General features: G+C 41.2%; 1 long non-coding RNA gene across 1 annotated transcript; it reads right to left on the reverse strand.

The window, feature by feature from the left end:
- Window positions 1-25,837, reverse strand: LOC132658130 (uncharacterized). Its single transcript, XR_009597253.1, has 3 exons — window positions 10,894-25,837; window positions 5,854-6,195; window positions 1-2,740 (listed from the first exon to the last, which is right to left on the reverse strand). It is a non-coding gene; the product is annotated as an uncharacterized LOC132658130 (long non-coding RNA).
- Between the last annotated feature and the right edge of the window lie 1,248 nt (window positions 25,838-27,085).

The following is a 27,085-nucleotide window of genomic DNA, read 5'->3' on the forward strand; positions in this document are numbered from 1 at the left end:
TGAAAGCTGAGCAAAATTCATTTTTATTTATGTAATGAAATGATAAGGAACACTCATCATATTATTTATTTGGGAAATTCAATATATTTCACAAGTTATACTCATAGATTCCATTTGACATCAAGAAAATTTATCACCCTGTGCATCAGATCCTACATCTTTAAAACGAGAATAACTAGATGGCAATCCAGATTAGTAACAATTTATTGCCTTCCCATAAGATTAATAACATTATTTAAATATATTTTAAAATCAACTTATAAAGGCATTTTACTATAATGCAGAGCATACAGTTAAGCATATTGAAGATCGTATTGAGATCAGGAACACATATGAATAACATGGAGTGATATACAAAGGTCTGGAGGCTGGCTCAATCTATATTCTATCATCAGCAATTGGGAAAATGTTTGCTTTAAATACAGGTTTAGGTAATAGAAATAAGATAGCCCACCACAGCCAGAAATGGGCACCACGATTAGCAAATAATATCCAGATATTTGGATTTCCTTCTGTTTTACTGCAGCTTACAAATATATGTGTGCTACATATTTGGGGCCTGAAATACCATCATGAAGATAACCAATGCCCATGAATTAAACTGACAGTTTCAGTTCCCCCCAGATTTTATAGCAGTTACATAAAACTGTCAGTGTCCAGAGTTTAAAATATAGCCGCAGAGCAGGCAGGAAAGAAAAGAGAAGTAACATTTTTTTCAGTACCTACTTTGTAAGTGATACATTTTGCCAGATGCTTTGCATGCTATCTCATTTGGTCTTCACCAAGATTCCTATTAACTAGAAGTCTCTATTTCTCTTGCAAAACAAATATATATATAGAGAGAGAAACACACAAAAAATATCCTTTTAAATGGCACACAGATTCAATTCCACAAACTACATGGAAATGGGAAAAGTCTGACTATTGCCTCCAGTTTTACAAATCATAGTGTCCAAAATCAAATGTCAAAATGTCCCACTCTACTCACAGTCTGTACCTAAGGAGAAAAAGAAATGAAATAAATTATTGGTAAATATTAAAGAACTGAATTCTCCTCACAGAGACCATTAGATTGCCTATGAGAAACACCAGTTTCACCTCTAAGTTAAATGTGGCCATGTCAAGAACTGCTCCAAGAGAGAGCTGTGATGAAGTAAGTGGAATTAAAAATCAGAATGCCTACGTTAGAATCCTTGCTTTGAATATTAGTGGTTATGAAACTATGGGCAGGTTATCCACTCATGCTTCATATATATTAATTAAAAAAATAGGAATAAAAACAATTTCTGTCCCATAATGTTAGCAATTGACAGTCTTTTCAGCATTTTTAATATACTTTAATAATCCTTGTTTATATAAATATCAGAGATAACGATAGTTCAAGAACAATGAAAACAAGAAACAGTTTTCTTTTCACTTATGAACATACACTAAACATATACCTATTATTAGGAATTATATAATTAAGTAACATTAAAGCAATTATAAGATGCATGGTAAGTTGCTTCAGTGGTGTATGACTCTTTGCAACCCCACAGACTGTAGCCCGCCAGGCTTCTCTGTCCATGGGATATTCCAGTCAAGAATACTGGAGTGGTTTGCCATTTTCTCCTCCAGGAGATCTTCCTCACCCAGGATTGAACCCAGATCTTTTATGTCTCCTGTGTGGGCAGGTGAGGCCCTTTACCATTAGCACCACTTGGTAAGCCCAAATAGATTTTAGGACATTAGTTAACAGTTGTAATTTTTTCCCTTTCTATTTAAACTGGTAAGCTGCTCCACTGTAACAATAGTGTAAAGTAATTGAAAAGCATTAAACTAAATCTTTTAATCTGGTACTCTGCCAATTTAGAGGTCATGTCATTTATCAGGATACCAATTAAATAAAATACCCTGAATTAGTCAAATGAATAGAGTCTGGTTAAGGAAACATGAGAGACTCAGGAAAAAATTCTTCCCAGATATTAAAAAGTGATTCATTAAAAAAGAAAACAACTTATTTTCTTATAAATTCTTCTTGTAAATTATCTCATTGAATCCATGAGCAGGAGTAGCATGCAAAACAAAAGAGGTAAATATGCAAAGCACAATTTCAAACAGCTGTGGACACTTTTAAGCTGTGGCCTGCCAAGTTTTTTTTTTTTTTTAAATGAGTGCTCTCTCACCTGCAGCTGCATCTCTCATCTCATTTGCAAACCAAGGCTGGATCTATGAAGAATTAAATTGATGACTGCAGCCATTCCAATCCTACTCCTATGGCAATACCTTCTCCACAATGAGAATCTCTAGAATCATCACAACCAATATCCAGTTACATCCCATTTCAAAAGGAAATAAAACCGACTCCACTTGAATGTATATTCAAGCTTTCCTATCACTCATTTTCTAGCAAAGAGCACCGGGGAAGCCAAGGAGACGCATTTGGTAAGCCAAGTGATGGATTCTTACAAAGATGGTGAGCAGCATGAGGAGAGAGCAAGTCAGCCAGGATTTGCTTGGGCAAGACCTAAATCTTGACCTCTCTTCTAAAGCACTGATGGCAGGAACCTGATTTCTCAGTCGTATTCCATTAGTCAGTCTACAGGTTCCCTCTGGGCCATTCATCTTGGATTCCTCAGAGCCTAGCCTGCCATCTGAATGGTCACAGGACCCAGGATTAGGAGCTGGAGTTGTGAAGCTCATCCACTTAATAGCTCGGGTAAATGACTTCATATCTTCACCTTAGCTGTAGTTTCCTCATCTGTAAAACAGGGGAAATATTAACAAAAGAACATATATCAGGGTTTTTATGAAGATTAAATAAACTAGTATTTGTAGAGTACTCAGTATAAGACTTGGCACATGGGGAGTTTTCTAAGTGTTCAGCAAAATACAATTGCATTAAATTGATGGATATATTAAGACAATGTAGTCTTAAAGTCACTGATTTTGGTAATTGGGGCTATTACTTACATTTTGAGGGTTTCTTTTAGTTTTCTGGACTCTCACTGACCAACTATCTTTTTTTTTTTCTTTTTTAAATCATTTTTTTAATACAACCTTTTTTTTTTTTTTAAGCTGCATCAGGTCTTTAGTTATGGTACAAGGAATCTTTGTTGTGTCACGCAGGACCTTTCACTGTGGCACTCGGGGTTAGTTGCCCCACAGCATGTGGGAACTTAGTTCCCTGACCAGGGATTGAATCTACATCCCCTGCATTGCAAGGCAGATTCTTTTTTTTTTTTTTTTAGTTTTTTATTTTTTAAATTTTAAAATCTTTAATTCTTACATGCATTCCCAAACATGAACCCCCCTCCCACCTCCCTCCCCATAACATCTTTCTGGGTCATCCCCATGCACCAGCCCCAAGCATGCTGCATCCTGCGTCAGACATAGACTGGCGATTCAATTCACATGATAGTATACATGTTAGAATGTCATTCTCCCAAATCATCCCACCCTCTCCTCTTAACCACTAGACCACCAAGGAAGTCCCTCAACCATCTTTTCTAAAGTACAAGATATGATTGGCTTATTATGAATTCTCTAATCCTAAGCATGCTGGCTTCCTAATGGGAAATAATAACAATGGTTCCTGAACCTGGCTGCGCAGTGAGGACACTTAAGAGTTTGAAAACCATACATTCCTAAAGCCCAGTTTAGGAAACTTGAAAATAAAGCCCAAACATCATTTGGAAACAAGTTTTCTGACACAGGTGGTTTCACTAACTGGTATTGAATCTCAACTGTAGATTTAAAAGACTTCATAAAGGAAAGTATTGTATTTCCAGTGAAGAAATTTAAGGTGCAGTGATCAGCCTCTAAGTGGTGGAGGTGTATTTTGTAATATGGGACCTTTTCTGGTCCTTCAAATTGTACCACACCATCATCAGAATTGCCTGGCCCTCCAGTGGCTCTTTAGAAGCCTTCTGGAACTCTCCTAAGTACAAGAGCATTGTTGCCAACCCCTCTTTACCTGGTATCATTTTCAAATGTGATGGGAAATATTAACCCTGACATTCTTCCTGCAAGACACTTCTCTTTATGGGAACCCACTTTTGTAAATGTGTAAGTTTCTGTAGCTCCCTTGGGTCTTGGTTTGTGCCCCAGCAGTTATTTAAATCAGAAAAAAAAAAAAATAATACATAACATCCTTAATCATAACCTTTTCTACTGCATTTTCCTCTAGTTCTCTCACATGATTAGCATATGCAATACAAAATCCCTGAGCAAAAGGAGACTATGTTTCTTCAATACTTTAGCTCATTAACTGTTATTAACATGGAGACCGTGCTGGGGCTTGAGGAAGCTGTGCTTGTGACTGGTAGGAATCGTGTGGTGGTGAAGACAGTGACTATTACTCCATTATCCTTATTATGATCTCCTGGATATAGTAAAAGCTGCTTCAAATAAGTGGTTTATTAGTGTTCAGATAAAAATCATAAGGTCTCACTGGATATTTAAAACCATGATAGAAAAAATGAAATGAAGGACTAATGACTTGGAAAAAAATCAAATGACAGATAAAACTATAAAGGGATAGTGTAGAGGTCTACATTTAATATATCAAGACAACATTTAGCTGAGGTATAAAAGTATAACTCAACACTGAATAAAAATTCAAATAAATGTAGTATTTCATGTGTTTCCTATAAGCTGCATAACACTAGAAAAATAAACATTGACCAAATAGTGTGAAATAGAAGACATTTTGCAAATAACTCTCTAGAAATAGGAAATCTCTCTCTTTTTTTTTTTTTTGGTTAAAATATTACAGAAGGAAAACAAACACTTAAGAATCTGACTTAATTTATTTCTCAATCTTTGGTAATATATAATGACTTTTTAGTACTGGAATATATTTTTTCAAAAGTCACACCTATTTACTCCTATTTATGATCATATTTTGTCACCATTTGAAGGCTACTTCTGAGTTAGAAAACACATATTTTAATATTATGTCCAGTAAGTTAAAAGCTCAAATATTATTCTTAGAAATCAAAGATTAGTGATAATATGACTTTGTCAATAGCCTGATTTTGCATCTTTGTTTTAATTGCTTATTCTCAACCATGCTTCATTTCTTTTAGAAAAATGACAAATTTTGACAGCAAATTTGTGAATGTGTATCCTTAAATTAGTATCTTGTTTGAAAAGATTGTATTCAATTTATTTCCTCACTGGACTAATGCCCTACCTGTGGGTTAACAACCCTAGACAAGTGATATTGGTTAATAATACTTTTCATTGCTGAGGAGTTATGAGAAAAAAAAAATCCTTAAAAGTAGTTGTTTTTTTTTTTTTTACCTTAGTATTTGACTTTTTAATGAAAGCAGTGCAAGTCATCATCTGTATTGGCCCAAAAAGGCCTTTGTTCTTTAGGGTGGAATATTATTTGTCCTGTGTATAGTGCTCAGATGCAGCAGTTCTTTGGTGTGAAAATGAGACAATATTGAGAAATACACATTTATTTCACATATTAAGAGAGATTTTTGGCAAGACCTTGTGTTGTTATCTTTATTAAGCAAATTCTGGTTTCTACAAGGGCACATGACTCTTTAGGTTATCATGAAAAATTGCTCTGAATTTCATGAATTGTGTAATTAATGATTGACAGATTATTTTAGTTGATTTAATTTTGGTTGAAGAAAAACTAAATTAAAAATTTACTCAAGTTTTCTAGATTCTCATTTCTAGAATTTATTTTCCATCTCAGTGTCCAGAGTTAGAGAAATGATTAATCAAAATTATAAATTAAAGAAAGAATTCACATAATTTATGGAATATGTATTATTAATATGCTTTGCATTAAACAATGCCACAAAAATAATCTAGAACTGCACTTAAATAAGTATATTTAAGTTTAAATCTTACCATTTAAGCTTTAATTTGGAGTTGACAAAATCACCTTGTGGTATATTTGTCTTTGATTTAGTGAGAAATCTTAGGCTTCAAAATCACAGCAGATGGTGACTGTAGCCATGAAATTAAAAGATGCTTTCTCCTTTTAGAAGAAAAGCTATGACCAACATAGCTTATTAAAAAGCAGAGACATCATTTGCTGACAAAAGTCCATATAGTCAAAGCTATGTTTTTTCCAGTAGTCATGTATTGATGTGAGAGTTTGAGCACTGAAGAATTGATTCTTTTTAATTATGGTGCTGGAGAAGACTCTTGAGAGTCCCTTGGACAGCAAGGAGATCAAACCAGTCAGTCCTATGGGAAATCAACACAGAATGTTCACTGGAAGTACTGATGCTGTAGCTAAAGCTCCAATACTTTGACCACCTGATATGAACAGTTGACTCACTGGAAAAGACCCTGATGCTGGGAAAGATTGAAGGCAAAAGGAGAAGGGGACAACAGAGGATGAGATTGTTGCATCGCATCACTGACTCAATGGACATAAGTTTGAGCAAGCTCCAGGAGATGGTAAAGGACAGGGAAGCCTGGTGTGCTGCAGTCCATGGGGTTGCAAAGAGTCGGACATGACTTCATGACTGAACAACAACAATAACTCTGTCACTGCCAGCGAAGAGCTTTTCTTTTTTTAAGAGTGGGTCTTGACCTATAAAGGATAAGTATTACAGTTCCTAAGTTAGTATTTAAAAACAAAGATTGAAGTAAATGCAGTGATTTCTAAAACTTCATTGAATTCTAGACCCTCTTTGAGTTTAAATGGAAAAGAAAACCAATCTTATTTTGAGGATGAGTGAAAAAATTTCCATTCACACGGCATCAAATGTTTTGACAATCATAGCAATGCAAAGAAGATGTAGTTGTTAATGAAAAAGTATTAGTTTTTACTGTGCAAGCCAGTATTAATTTTCTCATTCATGCAAGAAATCTTTTTAGTTGCTTAGAGCTGTGAACAGGATAGGCAAATTCTCTACTTTCGTGGAATTTTTAGTGGGATGAGACAAAAAACAAACACATTAACAGCTATTACAATAGACGATATAGAGTTTCTGAAAACTAAAATCGAGTTGTCAGAAAATGTCCTTCTGCAGGGCTTCTATTTAAATAAGACTTAAATGACATGTGGGAGATTGAAGGAAAGGGAATTCCCAGCTGAGGACCTAATATGGGAATACTGTAATCTGGGAACACATTGGGACTGGGCAGAGAGGACGAGCAGGAGAGGAGAAGTGGACAGTGAGAAAGGAAAGTCAAGAGAGAAAAATGTCTCTGGAAAGATTTGTCACCTGTGCCAAATGCTTATGAGAAATCTAGTAAGACAAGGATGATCAAAGGACCATTAAATTGGATAGAATGTAGGTTGTTGTTGACCCGACACAGTACACTTTCAAAGGAATGGGGATAAAGGCCAATTGGAGTGGGCTGAGAAATGCTGGACTGGAAGAAACACCAGCTGGAATCAAGATTGCTGGGAGAAATATCAATAACCTCAGATATGCAGATGATACCACCCTTATGGCAGAAAGTGAAGAGGAACTAAAAGCCTCTTGATGAAAGTGAAAGAGGAGAGTGAAAAAGTTGGCTTAAAGCTCAACATTCAGAAAACGAAGATCATGGCATCTGGTCCCATCACTTCATGGGAAATAGATGGGGAACAGTGGAAACAGTGTCAGACTTTATTTCTGGGGGCTCCAAAATCACTTCAGATGGTGACTGCAGCCATGAAATTAAAAGACGCTTACTCTTTAGAAGGAAAATTATGACCAACCTAGATAGCATATTCTAAAGCAGAGACATTACTTTGCTGACTAAGGTCCGTCTAGTCAAGGCTATGGCTTTTCCTGTGGTCATGTATGGATGTGAGAGTTGGACTGTGAAGAAGGCTGAGCGCCAGAGAATTGATGCTTTTGAACTGTGGTGCTGGAGAAGACTCTTGAGAGTCCCTTGGACTGCAAGGAGATCCAACCAGTCCATTCTGAAGGAGATCAGCCCTGGGATTTCTTTGGAAGGAATGATGCTAAAGCTGAAGCTCCAATACTTTGGCCACCTCATACGAAGAGTTGACTCATTGGAAAAGACTCTGATGCTGGGAGGGATTGGGGGCAGGAGGAGAAGGGGACGACAGAGGATGAGATGGCTGGATGGCATCACCGACTCTATGGACGTGAATCTGGGTGAACTCCGGGAGTTGGTGATGGACAGGGAGGCCTGGCGTGCTGCGATTCATGGGGTTGCAGAGAGTCAGACATGACTGAGCGACTGAACTGAACTGAACTGAACTGAGGAAAGACAGGAATGGAGAGGAAATGGAGACAACTTCAGTCAACACTTCTGGAAAGTTTTCTTCTGAAAAGGAGCTGAAAAATATAGCAGGAGCTGGAGGGAGGAATCAAGAGAACATGTTTATGCTAGTGGGAGTGATTAAGTCCAGAAGGATAAAGCAATGAAAAGTAGGAATATTCCAGGAAGAGGGTCCTGGAATAGCAAAGCACGGGTTGGAGAGCTTGTGCCCAAGTGGTGACTTTGGTGGAAGCTGGCACACTCCTCTCTTACAAAGGAAGGCATGAGAAAACGGGTGCACCGAGGGTGTTCCACACCCTGGGGTGGAGACTGGCAGTTTGAGGAGACAGGAAAATCATGGCATGGGCTCATCTCGAAGAGTGGGAAGTGAGCATCTATTAAAGTATTAAGGTAACAAGCAGTACTAAAGACCCAGTAAGGATCCATGATCATGAATTTAAACTGGAATCAGTCGACAGAAAGCACGTGCTTTTCTTCAGACTTGTTCTGTGGCCAGTGTGGAGTAAGAGCTAGTGGGACAACCGGCATTAGAGTTCTCTGGGGGAAAGTGAACTGGAAGAAAAAGAGGGCAAGAGAATTAACTTTTGAAAAGTGAATGGACCTAGAGACTGTCATACAAATAAGTCAGAAAAGAAAAAACCAAGTACAATATATTAAGTCATATATGTGAAATCTAGTAAAATGGTACAGATGGGCCTATTTGCAGGGCAGACATAGGAAACAGATGTGTGGACCTGGGAGCTAGTGGGGTGGTGGGATGAATTGGGAGATTGGGATTTGCATATATACAGTACTGTGTGTAAAGCAGCTAATGGGAAGCTGCTGTGTAGCACAGCCTGGTGCTATGTGATGGGTGGGATGGGGTGGTAGGTGGAAGGGAGGTCCAAGAGGGAAGAGATATAGGTATTATGCTGCTGCTGCTACTGCTAAGTCGCTTCAGTCGTGTCTGACTCTGTGCAACCCCATAGACGGCAGCCCACCAGGCTCCCCCATCCCTGGGATTCTCTAGGCAAGAATACTGGAGTGGGTTGCCATTTCCTTCTCCAAGGCATGAACGTGAAAAGTCAAAGTGAAGTCGTTCAGTCATGTCCGACTCTTCGCGACCCCATGGACTGCAGCCTACCAGGCTCCTCCGTCCATGGGATTTTCCAGGCAAGAGTACTGGAGTGGGGTGCCATTGCCTTATAGCTGATTCACTTTGTTGTACAGCAGCAACTAACATAACACTGTGAAGCAACAATACCCCAATAAAAAAGCACATAGATATAGGGTGATGTAGTTGAATAAGGAATAAAGAAAAGTGAGAGAGATCATGCAGAATGAACAAGAGTGAAGACTGATGATTTTGGTGTGATCAAAGCACAGCCGGAGTAGGGATGAGAGAACGTGAAGGGGAGTCAGGTTTGACAATCGGATATAAAACTCAGGGACAGTACAGTAGTCAGTGATAACAAGGTCCAGGGTCTACCTGTGGGGGTGGGTGGTGTTACAAGATAGGGGGAAAGGACACTGAAGGTAAGGAGGGGAAAGGCCATGTGAGCAATGAGTTTTTCTCAAGGCTCTTGAAGACATCGATAAAGATAATAGCTTAAGGAGCAGAAAAGATGACAGATTCACATACTGACATCTTCTGTGAACAAAGGAAGGTACCAGAGGTCAGCAGATGGCAGCGACAAGAGAGGTGAGATAGTCTGACATGAACTGCAAAGAAGACTGAAGGCTTCGGGAGGGATAAGGACGAAGAGGACAGAGACACCCACCTCACTACTGAACCCCAAGGGTTATCTGTGCGAGCGGACGTGCTAAGTTGCTTCAGTCCTGTTTGACTCTTTGTGACCCTATGGACGTAGCCTGCCAGGCTCCTCTGTCCACTGGGACTCTCCAGGCAAGAATTTACTGGAGTGGGTTGCCATGCCCTCCTTCAGAGGCTCTTCCCGACCCAGGGACTGAACCCATGTCTCTCTTGTCTCCTGCTTTGGCAGCTGGGTTCTTTACCACTAGCTCCACCTGGGAAGCCCCAGGGTTATCAGTATTAATGACTAAGTTATTCTCTTTGAATCTAAATAAGTGATATCATGTGAACACTATAATATCTGTTCTACCAAAAGCTATAGCTAGAAAGGGATAGGATTGATTAGAGTTTAACACTCATGTTTCATTTTCATTATATTACATAAAGACATTTAACCTTACCCATTCACAGAGGTACTCTAGAGAATAACTAGCTGTTCAACACACAAGTGTTTGAAATTATAGTATATTCAACTCCATTATTCATTTTAAGATTTGCTTGTATGAAACTTTGACATTGTAGGGAGGTATGAAGAATTGTGAAACAAGTACTAGAAAATACTAGACTAGGAAGAAGTTACATTCCCATAGATTACACTGCATATTTATAATTTCCTTTTCCCTCTTAAATAGTGAATATAACAATTTCACACTAAAGACTGAACGTTCTCTTCAGCTGTGTGAAGCTAATAATGCAAAATTATCAATATATCTGGGGTAAAATTTACAGGAACAACTTAAAATACATACTTCTCTTAAGCCAAATGTATTGGCTCTGTTGATACCCTATGATACATCCATTTCTATCTGTCCTTTTGAAATAATGTATCTCACAAGGAGGATAAGCAGAAAACATATTATACAACACAACTGTTTGTTTCTTCATTTCACGTTCATGATTACCTGAGTCACAGATGATATATGATCGAAGCCAGTAACATATGTCTGGGCCTGACAGAGGACATTGCTCATCTTCTGAGTCCAGGTTACATCTTCAGCATCAGGTGTTATGAATCTAAGTGAAGTGAAACAAGCTTCTAAATTTCCTTCTCAGGTTCAACATACTTCCAGAGTGTTTCAAGGGACCAGAAATAAAAGGAAGACTTTTGTCTTTCTATTCTAAACCATGGAAGTCTAGCTTACTACCAGACTTGAAAAGCTTGGATAATTCATTTTATTTTTGTAAAAATCATTTATATTATTATATTTATGGGTCTTCATTGCTGTGTGCAGGCTTTCTCTAGTGGCGGTGAGTGTGGGCCGCTCTCCGCTGTGGTGTGCTGGCTGCTCACTGCGGTGGCTTCTCTCAGTGTGGATCACAGACTCTAGGTGTACAGGCTTAGCTGCTCCACTGCATGTGGGATCTTCCAGGACCAGGCATCAGACCTGTGTCCCCTGCATTGGCGGGCAGATTTTCAACCACTGATCCAGCAGGGAAGTCCCTCCTTTTATTTCATGTGGTGCTTCTTCTTTTGGTCAGAGGCCAGTTACCTGGCTCACCTTTCCTGTCCTCTGCACATCTTTGATCCTGTTGGGTCACAGAGGTGTGGGAGCAATTCCTCTACCCCCAGTGATTGCTCATACCTCACCTTTCCTGGTGCTTCAACTTGCTCAGCATCTAGAGCCTCTGGAGCATTTCAGCACATTCTTCAATGTGCAGGGAAAGCACTGCCTTCCTTGTGAAGCCCTTCCAGCCCACTGCTGTCACCTCTCTCCCAGTCAGTCATCCCTTTGTCCTTCTTTCATGTGCATTTGGAGATACATAAGTTACTGTTAGAGTGGCCATAAAACACATCATCCAAACCAGGGCATTTTTGAGCCCAAGGCAGTCCATTCTTAATAATTATGCTGGGACACCAGGCATAAACTATGACTGCCTTGGCTAGCCAAGACGTATGATCAGCCCAATTACATAATGTATGGCACTGCATGGTGGAATCATCCTTTTCCTGCATTGTTCGTGAGGGCAAGGTTGTTTTGTACCTCATGTCACTGATGTTTAAGTACTTTGTGGATATCTACTGCCTTGCTATCACCTTTCTTCTAACAAAGATGTCTTTAGGGAATCACCGAGCCATACTCTTTGTAGTCTTCTAATTTTGGCCATGCCGTTTGGATGGTGATGAACCTCCCTGCTTTGCCCCATGTGGATAAGGACATGACTGAAGTTCGATGGGTCAAAGTGGCACAAGTCCCTGGCCAGCCCCCTTCCGTCAGTGATTGGTTCAGATCTGCACACGGTGGTCTAATTAGAGGCAATCTTAGGGGTTTTGTTCCTATTGTGAAGGGGAAAGTCAACTTTCACTTTAGTTGCTATACTGTGAGCCAGCCTGGGGACCATCAGCTCTAAGGAGAGCTACTCATGAGAATGCATGGAACATGGGAGAAAACAGAACCAAGAATGGATCCCCCCCAAAACCACTGGGGCATTTGTCTCCAGTATTGCCTGAAGCTGCACTTTGTTCACTCTGCACTTTGGAGTTACATGAACCCATAAACTCCCTTTTCTCTAAAGTCAGTTAAGCCGTGTTTCTTTGCAGGAAAAAACAAAACAAAACAAAACATTTTTTCTTAACTGAGGCCTGGGCCATTGGAGGCACTCTAAGTATTCGGTGAATGAGTTGAATGAATGGAGTCAGGGTTCCTTGTAGGCAGTCTCAGGACTGGGAATGACCAGAGGTAACCTCCCACCTGTAGTTCCCAGGAGCCTGGAGTCCGGTGACCTGTCTTGCAGGAGTGTTGTCCTAATAGTGCTTCCTTTAAGGAGGAGCTCAAGGTAGTAAACAAAGGCTCTCACTTTTGTTTGTTTCTTTATTTTTCTACTTTATAGGCTTTTTTTTTTTTTTTTTTTTTTGCCATTGGTGACTCAATAGTACTTTGGGGACAGCCAGTGCTTAAGAACTTGCCGGCCAATACAGGAGACGCGAGAGACATGGGTTCAATCTCTGGGATGGGATCCCTTTGGAGGAGAGCATGGCAACCCACTCCAGTATTCTTGCTGGAGAATCCCCATGGACAGAGGAGCCTGGTGGGCTACATGGAGTTGCAAAGAGCTGGACATGACTAAAGTGACTTAACATTCATGCACAGTGAGGTAAAATAAAGTGTTATCTCTAGCTATTGCTTATAAATGTAACTAACTCAAGGTCTGAAGTACAACATCAAGATAAAAACCATCTTCTCCCAGATAAACTAGGAGTTGGGGATTAAAATATGTACACCACTCTATATAAAATAGGTAAACAAGGACCTACTGTATAGCACAGGGAACTGTAATCAATTTCTTATAATAACCTATAAAGGAAAAAAAAATCTAAAGAAGTATATATATATATATATATACATATACACGTATGTATAACTGAATCAGTTTGCTGTACACTGGAAACTAACACAAGATTGTAAATTAACTATACTTCAATTAAAAAAATCTTCTCCCCAATAATTCTTCTACCCCTTCTTTTACCAAGACAAAGGAACTTTATCCAGGCACATACACTTTAGACAGCCAGTTTTGTCTCAGTGGTTCCTGCATTGCAGGTGGATTCTTTACCAGAGTCACTGGGGAAAATATCTATTAGGAATAAACTTTATTTGGGGGACCCTTGGATAAAAATTCACCTTTACTCCTTTGAATGAAGCACTAAATAGTATTAACATTAGTATATAAAATGATAGGTTAATATCATCTCACCAACTATCAGTTATTAACCAACTTGGCTCTAATGACCCACGTAGGTGGCAAGAGCTCTTACCAGTGATGACTGTGATGCAAGAGCTCTGGGGCTACACTCCAGAGGCCCAAAGGACACCCTCTCCCTTCTCCCCTGTGACTTTGCCAGGTGGCTTACATTACTTCATGGGGGTGCTGCTGCTGCTGCTGCTAAGTCGCTTCAGTCGTGTCTGACTCTGTGCGACCCCATAGACAGCAGCCCACCAGGCTCCCCCGTCCCTGGGATTCTCCAGGCAAGAACACTGGAGTGGGTTGCCATTTCTTTCTCCAATGCGTGAAAGTGAAAAGTGAAAGTGAAGTCGCTCGGTTGTGTCTGACTCTTAGTGACCCCATGGACTGCAGCCTACCAGGCTCCTCCGTCCATGGGATTTTCCAGGCAAGAGTACCAGAGTGGGGTGCCATTGCCTTCTCTGACTTCATGAGGGTATTGATCTTAAATGTTTCCAAATCTGTTCTTCACAGATCTGTTTCCAAATCTGTTTAGTCATTTTTAGTGTCATAATTTAGAGCATATTTCCCCCTAGCTTAAGTCTCTTCACTGGATTTTCATTCTCTCAGAATAAAATCCAAGCTCCTTGGCATATTCTGTAATGTCCTGCCTGCCTGGTCCTACCATATGCAAATAGTATCAGTCACAGTCTTGCTCAATGAACTCTTGGCCAGAGTCTTCATCTAACATCTCAAAAGTGCTGTAACCATCTCAGCCTCAGGGCCTTCTGCACATGCTATTCCTTCTGTCTGGAAGTTTGTTTTTTGTCCTTCCTCCAACTACCACCCCCCACTTTTTCTTGCTTTAAAGCACTTACTGATTTGGTAATTGCACTTTTATGGGCTTGCTTATTTAATATCTCTCCTCCCTAGTGTGCGGGCTTCCCAGGTGGTGCTAGCGGTAAAGAATCTGTCTGCCAATGCAGGAGATGCCAGAGACGCGAGTTCAATCCCTGGGTTGGGAAGATCCCCTGGAGTAAGAAATGGCAACTCACTTCAGTATTCTTGCCTGGGAAATTCCATGGACAGAGGAGCCTGGCAGGCTACAGTCCATGGGGTCACAAAGAGTTGGACACAACTATTCATGCACCCATACATCACACACACTAGAGTGTAAGCTCTGGGAAGAACAGGTGGAGATCTGGTCTGTTTTTTTTTAATCACTCTGTTCACTGGCACATAGAAGATACTCAATAGATATTTGTTGAAATATAATAAAACCATATGATGGCATACATTTCATATACTTAGGTCAGGAACACCCTTCCCATTCTAAGTGACCCGCAAGAGCACTGTCCTTGTCTAGTCCTAGGTACATACATGCCCCTCAAAGACTTTTTAAAATCATAAATAAACTAGAACAAAAAGATACACTGGAGATACTTTCACAGATGGAAAACTCAGGTTTATACAGCTGAGGGACTCACCTTGGGAGAGGTCTCTTCTTCACGCCTCTGGGTTCTTTGAAAAGGGGATTTTTCCTAAGCACTCCTGCCTTCCTACCTCCCCTTGGAGGTCGAGCAAGTTGATTGGAGTGAGTTGGGGAGGAGCTAGGTGTGTGGGTTCAGCGTCAGGATTAGGCTTTGCTGTGGGAGGCCCATAGCTGGCTAGTTGTGCTTTTGACTGGGTATCGTGAGGCAGGGTTGTCTAATTCAGGTTCCATGTTTTCAGGGCCATGGTGCCTACACATGTCTATCTTTTCTTAGTTTTTTGGCTGTGCTGGGTCCTCGTTGCTGTGCGGGCTTGTCTACTTGTGGAGAGTGGGGGCTGCCTTCTGGTTGCGGTTCACAGGCTTCTTGTTTTGGTGGCGTCTCTCCAGGCAGATCATGGGCTCTAGGACACATGGGCTGAGTAGTTGTGGCTTGAGGGCTCTAGAGCACAGGCTCAGTAGCTGTGGAAGAGCTCACTTGCCCCTCGGCATGTGGGATGTTCATGGACCAGGGATGGAACCTGTGACTCCTGCATTGGCAGGCAGATTCTTTACCACTGAGCCACCAGGGCAGCCCTGTCTTTCATTAGTTTAAAAGGGAATCGTTTTCTGATTCCTCTTCCTGTTTGACTTGGTTTGTAAGTGGGTGAGCTTCGGCCCCTTGTATCTCAACACCAAAGCTCCACAGCTGGTCGGGGTTAGGGACTAGAATCCCAGCCTCCCCAAGATCCAGCTCTGATTTCCAGGGTCAAGTGCACACCTCAGTCAGCATCACCCCAGCTTCCTTCCCAGATACCCTGGAACTGCCTCTCCTGCGGTCAGCACCCCAAGCCAGGGCTGCAAGGGGCAAGACTGTCCTCGGATCCGAGCTTTCCCTCCACTGATTTTGGTTAAAGTCATATTTATAATAATTTCATCATGAGGCTAGTGAAATAAATGTTCATAGAACCAACTTTATAGAAAAATTGGGTAATGATCGGATTAAAATAAATATAAATATCTCATTATGAGTTACTCTGGTTATATATACATTGTCTATTATCATGTTCATTTTTACTTTTCCCCCAATTATTTTGTCAGTTCTCTAATTCTGCATTTTATTTTAGATTGTTTCGTGCAGCCTCTTGAAAGCTATCATTTCACTGACATTTATCTGGATATGAGATCAGAATATTAGCCCTCTTGTGGTTGATGCATATTTCACTTAATCTTGACTAAGAAGAAACTGTAGTCTGTTTTATTATTACTATAACATTAATACCTTTAATATAATATTTCTAACGAACAAACAGGTGAAACTTTTGCATGTTTAAATGGAGTATAAAAAAATTGTTGGGTATAATTATGACCTTACTTGTTGAAACAAATACCTTCCCTAATTATCCTGTTAAAAAGGGGAAGAGAAAATCACTTATGAAAAAAAATCGAAAGAAACACGTCTTCCTTGAGAATCCTTAACCACTCTCTATTGTTGCAACTTAAAAAGTGAAAGAAATAATAATAATATAAATAAAATAAAACAGCAAACAAACAATACTTTCTCCTATGTAGTCATGCTCTTTTCTTTAGTGGCTCAAAGGGTTAAAGCCATTTCACATTGTAGCTTTGGAGAAGCAATAGGGCAATGGATGGTTTTCACTGTCGAATTCCTTTCTTTTTAGTTAGAAGACTGACTGTCTAAACCTTTTCCTGTGTCAGGGTGGTATATGTCCTTCTCAGTTTGGAGGCTGTGTGCTATATTTTGGAGACTCAACTGACTTTGGTATAGTTACATCTAGAACTTTGATTTCTCCTATTTTTGTTTCTTTCTACTGTCTATCAATCAGCCAATAATTATCCACAAAAGAATACCCTCTGAATGTAGAAATATGCTAGATCTTAAAGAAACCAGAAAAAGTTTTCTGTTTTTAGTTCATACTAGCTCAAAGCTTATCATTGGGTTGGAACAGACAGATGTGTCTTGCTGTTCCTTTTGTTTATTTTTTAAAATTAATTCTTTATTTTAACTGGAGGATAGTTATTTTACAGTATTATGATGGTTTTTGCCATACATTTATATGACTCAGCCATGCTCCTAAACCCCCCTCCCACATCCCTCCCCACTCTATCCCTCTGGTTTTGTTCCAGAACACTGGCTTTGGGTGCCCTGCTACATGCGTTGGACTTGCCCTGGTCATTCCTCTTGTTTATTTTAAAGCGACAATGCTACACCCTTACTTACACTAACTCCAGTTAACGCCATTGCCTGTATTGGTTGGGAGTTTCGGCTAAGCTGCTGAGAGAGACTTCAAGACACAGGGGCTTGAACCTGATAGAAGTTTATTTCTCTCTCCCACAGTTGTCAGGAAGTGGATGATCCAGGTTGGTGTAGTGGTTCTGCCCCACGAAACCATTCATCAACTCGAGTTTCTTTCATCCTGTGTTTCCACCATCCTCAAGGGGCACTTTCCTCATTTTCACGGTCAAAGACTGGTCAATGCATACATGTGTCTCAGCCTTCAGAAAGTAGACATTAAGCTGATGACATGCACCTTCACTTTGCGTAAGTGTAATACACATTACAGTATTTACTAGTATCCAATTCTTTTCTATTGATAGGCACATGGAAGATTACAATTCTTCATTCGTGTGATTAGGCACAGCCATGTGACTAGTGTTGACCAGAGGGACAGGAGCTAGTGTAGCATGAGTTACCTGTGTGCCAAGGTTTTCATTACTGGGCTTGATTCCCCAGCCCCTGTTCCCCTTGCCAGGATGACCAAAACACATGTTGATGGGCAGATGTGACAGGACCATGTGAGGGTACCTTTGTCAAGTTTACAATTAACCTCTTAATTTGAATCTGTATTCCTTTTCTTGTTCAAAATCTGTTCTCCTCGAGATTGAGGAGAATCAAAGAATCAAAGATTGAGCAGAGAAGGGCTTCCCTGGTGGCTTAGAGAGGAAAGAATCTGCCTGCAATGCGGGAGACCTGGGTTCGATCCCTGGGTTGGGAAGATCCCTTGGAAGAGGGCATGGCAACCCACCCCAGTATTCTTGCCTGGAGAATCCCCATGGGCAGAGGAGCCTGATGGACTATAGTTCATGGGGGTCAGAAAAAAGTCAGACACGACTGAATGACTAAGTACAGAGCAGGACCTTATGGGGCCTTCCTGGGACAGGCCTTCCCCCATCTCCGCTTTAGTTCCTCTCAAAGTACCTAGATACTAGTATTTGATGCAAATTTCTTGCATTGTTTTGCAGATGTGAAAACTCCTCACCAAATGGAAGAAGTACTTGAAGACCATAAGCACATACCCCAGGCCTCCTGGAGCCTAAGGACTGATGATGTAAACCCTTGGGATGATGTAAACACCCTGCTGCCTCACCGTTGGTCAGTCAGAGAACTGTGCACAGCTGACCACATAACCTGCAACCCACGCCCTTCAACTGCCCTTTAATAATGCTTTGCTGAAACTCTTTGGGGAGGTCTAGACTTTTCAAGGCACGACTCACCATGTCTCCTTACATGGCCTTGTGATAAACCTTTCTCTGCCCCAAATTCTGACATTCAGTTTGGCCTCACTTTTAACAATCTGAGATGGAAACCCGCAGGAATCCTGAGTGAATGTGAAGAAGCCCCTGGGCTTGCAACAGACTTTTGTGAGCAAGAAATAACCTTATGCTGTTTATTTCACAGCATAAAGTATCCCCCTCTGATTTTAAAGCAGATGCTGTGGACGCTGTACCCATGATTTCTGCTCACATGTTATGGATGAGAACATTGTTGCACAGATAGTCCTGGTTCAAGGGCCACCAGGGCTGTGTATACTCCATCACTATGGAAACAGAGAGGGCAGGTAGTTGGGGACAGTCAGCACCTCTCTTGCTTGGAATGTTCTCCTCCCACGCCTTGCTCTGCACACAGCCCACATCCTCCAAAGCACAGCCTTCTGCAGACTCCTCAACATTCTGCTTTCTCTCTCCTCTGAATTCAGATTGCTCTGTTTACAACCTTTTATTATTTGTCATTCATTTTAAAAGGTATAGACGGACTTCCCTGGTGGTCCAGTGGTTAGGGCTCTGCATTTCCAATGCAGGGGGCACAGACTGATCCATGGTCAGGGCACTAGCCTTGGGGCATGGACAAAAAGTATATACACACACACACACACATATATATAAAAGTCAAAGGTTTTGGACTACTCACCCACATCCAGACACGTGCTGGGTGTGTCCTGAAGACATAATCTCTAACTTCCAGACTTGAAGTTTCCCTTGTCTAGCATGGTGCCCTCCCCAAATGACAAGGCTAAGAAATATCCTCTGGATTTTTTTAAAAATAATTTAAAAAAATTATTGGCTGTGCCAGGTCTTCATTGCTGTGCAGGCTTTTCTCTAGTGGAGGCTACTCTCTTGTTGTGGAGCCTGGGCTCTAGGGTGCCCAGCCTTCAGTAGTTGTGGTTCCTTGGCTCTAGAGCACAGCCTCAATAGTTGTGGTACATGGCTTAGTTGCTCCGAGGAATGCGGGATCCTCCTGGATCAGAGAGACAATCCACATCTCCTGCATTGGCAGGTGATTCTCTACCACTGAGCCACCAGCAAAGCCCTTCTTTGGTTGAGTATATGAAGAGTCAGCAGTATAATGGCAAAGTATGTTCAGTTAGCAGTGCCCTACTGGCAGACCTGGAGAAGGAAGGAAAATCCCGAGGTAGACTTCAGGGTTCGTGAAGACAGGGATCAAGTCTGTCTTGGATCCTGCCTTATCTCCCTCCAGTGCCAATCACTGGGCCTGGCACAAAGCATGTGCTTAATATGTCTTTGTTGTTTCCCTGGGGAATATGAGGCGAGCCTGATGGGTATCTACAAGAATCTTGGGACACAAGATTGGACCAGTACATAGCGTGGGACCACATTTTGAGTAGTTGGTCATGGATTTTTGGGTCTTCATGTGCTAGAAAATAAGAAGCTGTTTTGCATTTTTTTTTTTAAAAAAAAAGGAGCCACAGAAAGATTAAACTGGTTTGCTAAGTGAGTTTAGATATAAATATTAAATTTTAAAAAATGAGTAAATTGGGATTACAGTGATAAAAATGTAGGCTGGGCTGGCAATGGTAGACTTCAACACAAAAGGGCAGATCTGATGCACGTTTCAAAGGGAGGATCAATAGGAATCTGTGACGGAGAATTTAAAGGTTAAAGAAAGAAATGAAGGGATGTCTCTGGCTGGCCAGTTTAAGACTTTGCCTTCCAATCAATGCAGGGTGTGCAGTTTCGATCTCTGACTGGACAGCTAGAATCCCACATGTCTTGTGGCAAAAAAACAAAACATAAAACAGAAATATTATTGTAACAAATTAAATAAAGACTTTGAAAATGGTCTATATAAAAAAAATCTTAAAAAAAAGAAAAAATTGATTGAAAAGAGCAATTGAGGGTTCCAGCCTAGAATTCTGAAATAAGCACTGTATCATTAAAGAGATAAATGTTACAAAAGACACCTGTGATGAGTTTAATTTGAGGCCCTGTTGTATCTGCCCTGGGGGAGGAACTCTACAGCAGAATGTGGAGTAGGCAGCTGAGGCCTGGAGAGCAGGTGTTGTCTGCAATGAAGATATAGCCTGGGGAGCCACATTCTGTGCAAGACCCAAACAGACCTCTGCTCAGCTTTGATCTTTTCCAGCATATGTGATGGTAAACAGGACAAGTCCTCAATACAACTGTCAAGTGGGCCTTGCCCTCCCGTGTACCCTTCTGCTAATGGATCTCCTGGACTGTCTGTAAGGGCTGATGTAGAATAAGGGACAGGAAGATGCCAGATCATCCAAAGGGAGGGCAGGGTAGAGGATAACTGGAGGGCTAGAGAGGGCTTCCCTGGTGGCTCAGAGGTAAAGAATCTTCCTGCCAATGCAGGAGACCCTAGAGATGAGAGTTTGATCCCTGGGTTGGGAAGATCCTTTGGATTATGAAATGGCAACCCACTCCAGGATTCTTGCCTGGAAAAATCCCATGGATAGAAGAGCCGGGAGGGCTACAGTCCCTGCAGTCACAAAAAGTCAGACATGACTGAGCTATGGAGCACAGACAGAGAGTGGAAGAAGGAGTACATCCCTGAAAGAAAGGCATGGTTGCGACTTCAGAGGCCTAGAGAAGAGGCACATAGGCAACCTCTGAAGAGCTATAGAGATAAAAGATGTGTGCATGTACATGTGTATATATAGTCAAATGCAAATATGTTCAGAAGAGATCAGCAAAAGCATCTCCGCCCACCCGCCCTGCCCTTCAGCTGTGTGTCAAACCATCTACCTATTCCTCCATTTATTCAATAAGGACTTAGTACCATTTACATGCCTGACACTGTGGATGTGGAAAAAAAACAGGCAGATGTGGTCTCTGCCCTTACAGACCTATGTATTAAAGGTGATACAGATGATGAATACATACAAATTAATCAATTCACTAAGATCGTGGTAAGTGAAAAGGAGGGAGCTATGTGCTCTTAATTCTATCAATCTTGCCTGAGAGTAAGAGGGCAGATAAACCCCTGCAGAAGCAGGAGGCACTCTGAGTCAGATCACTGGGAAGACTGGTGGTCTGGGGCCCTGACCATGGACGCGTAGAGCCATAGCCACCTCCCACACCACCTGCAGTCCTGGCCCTGAGACCAAAAGGCAGTCTCGACGAGAGCAGGGGTCTGCCTTCAGCTTCAAAGGCTTGGAGATATTCACCAGCATTCTCCTCCCTTGTTTCCAATTTTAATCTGTAAGTCTGTCTTTGGGTTCAAGAAATGAAACAAAGGGACATGAGGATGGTGAAAAAGTGGGCGATCAAGAAGAGACAGTAACAGGGGAGGCTATGGGTGAGAGCAAAAGGACTACAGATATGTAAATTATTTTAAATTTAATTTCTGTTTTCTCCTTTTCTAAGTTTTTGGATCATGAATTTGTTGGGTTATTGAGTCTGGACTGGTATTGCTGGCTGGGAGCACTTAAGATCCTAGCTCCATAGACTCTGAAGTATCTGAAGCCAGTGTGCCCAGAGACCCTGCTCTCCCCCAAGTTACAGCTGTGGGACTATTTTGTTGGCTAAGTCCTCCTGCCAGGGGATTGTATCCCTAGGGACCAAGCCCATTGCCATGTATCCTTTAGCTTAGGGGTCATGGTCTGCCTTGGATTTGCTCCCACCTTTACTCTTCCAAACAATGGCAAAACTGCTGTTGGAGCTATCAGGACATCTGACACTGATCTTCAGAGGGGAGGATATTGGGCAGGCTTCATGGAGCAGGCAGGTGTTGGAGGATTTTAGGAGAAACAGATGTGCTCTGGATGTCTCATATTTTAAGCATGTCTTTGTAAGAAAAGAGATAGTCTGGGGAGAAAGAAGTGTTTCAGTTCTTAGTGATGTTGGAGGGTATGTGTGAATATGAGAAAGTCAGACGTTTTGGGATACATATCAGAGAACCTGACCTCAAACTTGTCTGAGTTAATACATATATATCATGAAGTGAAAACGGAATCTGGGAGAGCTTTGAGTAAATATAGTACATAATATAGTTACTACAGTGACAGAGGATGAGATGGTTGGATGGCATCACTGACTCAAAGGACATGAGTTTGAGCAAAACTCCAGGAGATAGTGAAGAACAGGGAAGCTTGGAGTTTTGCAGTCCACAGGGTCAAAAAGAGTCTGACACAACTGAGTGACTGAACAACAATAATAGTTACTAAATTATTGTTCAGGATTTAAAAAGTATAGAAACTTGATTATTCAATATAAAAATTGATATTAATTTAAACAAATTTATTATAATTTCTTCCTATGTATAATTTATTTAGAAAACCTCTATTCATAGCTTGCAATGTAAAGGCAATTTGTTTTTGTTTTTTTTTACAAAATTTGTAAGGTGTAGTTTCTCAAGATTGCCGGGAGAAATATCAATAACCTCAGATATGCAGATGACACCACCCTTATGGCAGAAAGTGAAGAGGAACTAAAAAGCCTCTTGATGAAAGTAAAAGAGGAGAGTGAAAAAGTTGGCTTAAAGCTCAACATTCAGAAAATGAAGATCATGGCATCTGGTCCCATCACTTCATGGGAAATACATGGGGAAACAGTGGAAACAGTGTCAGACTATTTCTGGGGGCTCTAAAATCACTGCAGATGGTGACTGCAGCCATGAAATTAAAAGATGCTTACTCCTTGGAAGAAAAGTTATGACCAACCTAGATAGCATATTCAAAAGCAGAGACATTACTTTGCCAACAAAAGTCCGTCTAGTCAAGGCTATGGTTTTTCCAGTAGTCACATATGGATGTGAGAGTTGGACTATGAAGAAGGCTGAGAGCTGAAGAATTGATGCTTTTGAACTGTGGTGTTGGAGAAGACTCTTGAGAGTCCCTTGGACTGCAAGGAGATCCAACCAGTGCATTCTAAAGGAGATCAGCCCTAGGTGTTCTTTGGAAGGAATGATGCTAAAGCTGAAACTCCAGTACTTTGGCCACCTCATATGAAGAGTTGACTCATTGGAAAAGACTCTGATGCTGGGAGGGATTGGGGGCAGGAGGAGAAGGGGACGACAGAGAGTGAGATGGCTGGATGGCATCACCGACTCGATGGATGTGAGTCTGAGTGAACTCTGGGAGTTGGTGATGGACAGGGAGGCCTGGCGTGCTGCGATTCATGGGGTCGCAAAGAATCAGACACAACTGAGCAACTGAACTGAACTGAACAGAGTTTCTCAGTTCAACAGCATACAATGTAGTAGAGGCGATGAAAAATATGTATACTGGTAGCTAAAATAAGAATGATTTAAATGAAGTGATGAGAGATTTCAGAGAATCAGTTTGAGCCTCAGGTGACTGGAGAAAATATCTTGCTGGAGGCAGCATTTAAACTAGGATTTGTACTATGGACACATTTTAGCATGGGCCAGCTGGCGTTCCAGGTAGAAGGAATTTGTGTTAAAATTACAGAGCTGCAATAAACCAACACTAAGCAACTCAAATTGGCAAAACAAAACAAAACAAAACCCAGAATAAAATAGGAAGCAACTCAATAAGGTCTGGGGCCCCTGGGTGAGGCTCAGGAGTGTGGAGTTCAAGGAGAAAGCCTGGCATCCTTTCGAGCCACAGAGCTGAATGTTGCAGTAGTGTGTTGTGAAGGTCACACTGATAACAGGCTGGGGTAACTCTCCAGGAGGAGAGAAATGAAGAGGAAAAGGAGAAAGCAAGGAGATAAGGTTCCTGTTTGTGGTAGTGACTTAGGATAGGGCAGACTTAATGGCTTTCCTGGTGGCTGAGTGGTAAAGAATCTACCTGCAATGCAGGAGACATGGGTTTTATCCCTGGGTTGGGAAGATCGCCTGAAGAAGGAAATGGCAACCCACTCCAGTATTCTTACCTGGAGAATTCCATGGTCAGAGGAGCTTGTTGGGCTATAGTCCATGGGGTTGCAAAGAGTTGGACACAACTGAGCGACTAAACTACGGCGACAGATTTAATGGAGGGGCTTCCCTGGTTGCTCAGACAGTTAATAACCTGCCTGCAATACAGGAAACCCGGGTTCGATCCGTGGGTGGGGAAGATCCCCTGGCGAAGGAAAGGCTACTTACTCCAGGATTCTTGCCTGGAGAATTTCATAGATAGAGAAGTCTGGAGGGCTACAGTCCATGGGTTCGCAAAGAGTCGGATACAACTGAGCAAGTAACACTTTTACGAGACTTAATGAATAAGTAATCCAAAGGGGAGGGCAGTGCAGAGAGGAAATTTAAAGATAACAATGAGACAGAAGTCTCAAATCATTGAGAGGAATATCAAGACCATAAATAAAAGGGTTAGTCATCCCACTCCTGCCTACCCTGTGACCTCAAATAGGGAAAAGGTGGTGTGAGGGGGTACAGATAAAGGCCCTAACCGCTGAGAGCAAGGATTTCCTAGCATTGGTCCATGACTCTTGAGTCACCTGCCAAATACAGGAGAGGGATGAATAAGAAGGTGTTATCCTGACCTAGCTTCCACATAAACCCGAGGAACTCAGTCAGATGTGACTCAGCCTTAGGAACAAAGAGATTGCAATCCATAAAAAAAACCCCTTAGCTTCTTACCCACTCAAGGAAGAGGGCCTCCTGTTAAAAGGAAAAACCTGGCAGATTTGCTATATAATGGTCTCGGTAATTTAGCAAGTCTTAGTTTAAGAAAAACTGTCACAGACACTACAGATTTCTACCCATCTATCCCTCCCCATTTCCACAGGGATGTTGTAAGGATATAGAAAACAATATACTACATGTAAAAAAATTACTTTTCTATAAAAAATTCCTATGTAGGATATTATAGATCTATAAAAAGTACTACATGGATATTACAATATATCAGAGAAATCTGGAATTATTTTGTTTTGTTCCTCTCAGTTTATATTCAACTTTCTTGCAAAGAGACTGTAAAGGAGTTTGTTTATGGTTTATCATTTTTAAGAGCTTTCTATACATGTTGATGAGGGGAGTAATAGGAAAGAAAATACTTTAAACCAAGCACAGCATACTGGTAATAGTAGTGTTGGCCAGACAGACACTCTGGACACTGTTGAGGGACCCACGATCACAGCAGTAGACAGTCAGGCCACATGGGGCTTGTCCAGGAGCCAAATTACAGTCCCTGCCTCCTGAGACACTACTATGTCAGGAAAATTTACCTACTGAAGCGGTTCATATTAAGGACATGTTCCTACCCAAGGCTTTGAGAAAGAGCCTTCTGGTTACTTTAAGTATCCACTCATCTAGTAGCTGCTGGCTGATACTGCATGCTCCCAGTTCTGCCATTTGAAAGAAAAATATGAGAATTGGAAACAGATCATTTAAAAAATAATGAGTACTACTATTAGCTCCCATCACATCCTCATATCATATAACAAGTTAGCATACTTGGGAAAAAGAACAAAAATATGTTTATCTTAGGGGCAGCATTTTCTCTCTTTGGACATATTTAAATGCTTTTGTTGTTGTTGTTGTTGTTGTTGTTCAGGGTTACAGACCTGTAGACTTGTTTTCTTTTTTGTTCCTTGACTTGGTAACATTTATTCAATATTCTTTGAAATTAGCAAGAATCAGAAGAAGCACATATCAATCAAATATAGCCACAAAAATGTCCTGGGTATAAATAAAGATGCACTATGAGATATACTCACTACTGAAGGAATTGGTACGCTCTTACAGTTACTACCTCTTAGCAAGGAACAACTCCAACATAAATTTACTTTACTCACAATTCAAAAATCTTGACTGGTAGAAGAAAATACAGATTCAATTCAATTGCAGATTGCCTCACTAGACCCTGTCATCATGTCTGTTTTCAAGGCCTAGCTTGATGACTGTTACGAAAACAACAGGAGAACAAACTCAAGAGAATGTTTGACTTGTTTTCTGATTCTCAGCACTCTTGAGTTACATTCACTAGTTTCCAATGACATTAATAAGACTTCCTAAAGCTCTTGTCTGAATAGTGGCGGCTTAGTGACTAAGTCATGTCTCACCCTGTGACCCCATAGACTGTAGCCCACCAGGCTTCTCTGTCCATGGGATTCTCCAGGTAAGAATACACGAGTGGGTTGCAATTTCCTTTTCTAGGGGATCTTCGCGACCCAGGGCTCAAACTCAGGTCTCCCGCATTGCAGGCAGAACTTTCTGTATTGCAGATGGATTCTTTACCAACTGAGCCACCAGAGAAGCCTTTATAAATATCATGATGAGGGCACTTCATAGCTTCCCTCCTCAACCTGCCACTACGGCATTTGAGTGCCTACTCTACTTCCTTTGTGGCTCAGAATCTGCCGCAATGCAGGAGATGTGGGTTCGATCCCTGGGTCAGGAAGATCCCTTGGAGGAGGGCATGGCAACCCACTCCAGTATTCTTGCTTGGAGAATTCCATATACACAGGAGCCTGGTGGGCTACAGTCCATGGGTCCACAAAGA

Source organism: Ovis aries, chromosome 18, assembly GCF_016772045.2.
Source record: "Ovis aries strain OAR_USU_Benz2616 breed Rambouillet chromosome 18, ARS-UI_Ramb_v3.0, whole genome shotgun sequence".
NCBI classification, from domain to species: Eukaryota; Metazoa; Chordata; class Mammalia; order Artiodactyla; family Bovidae; genus Ovis; species Ovis aries.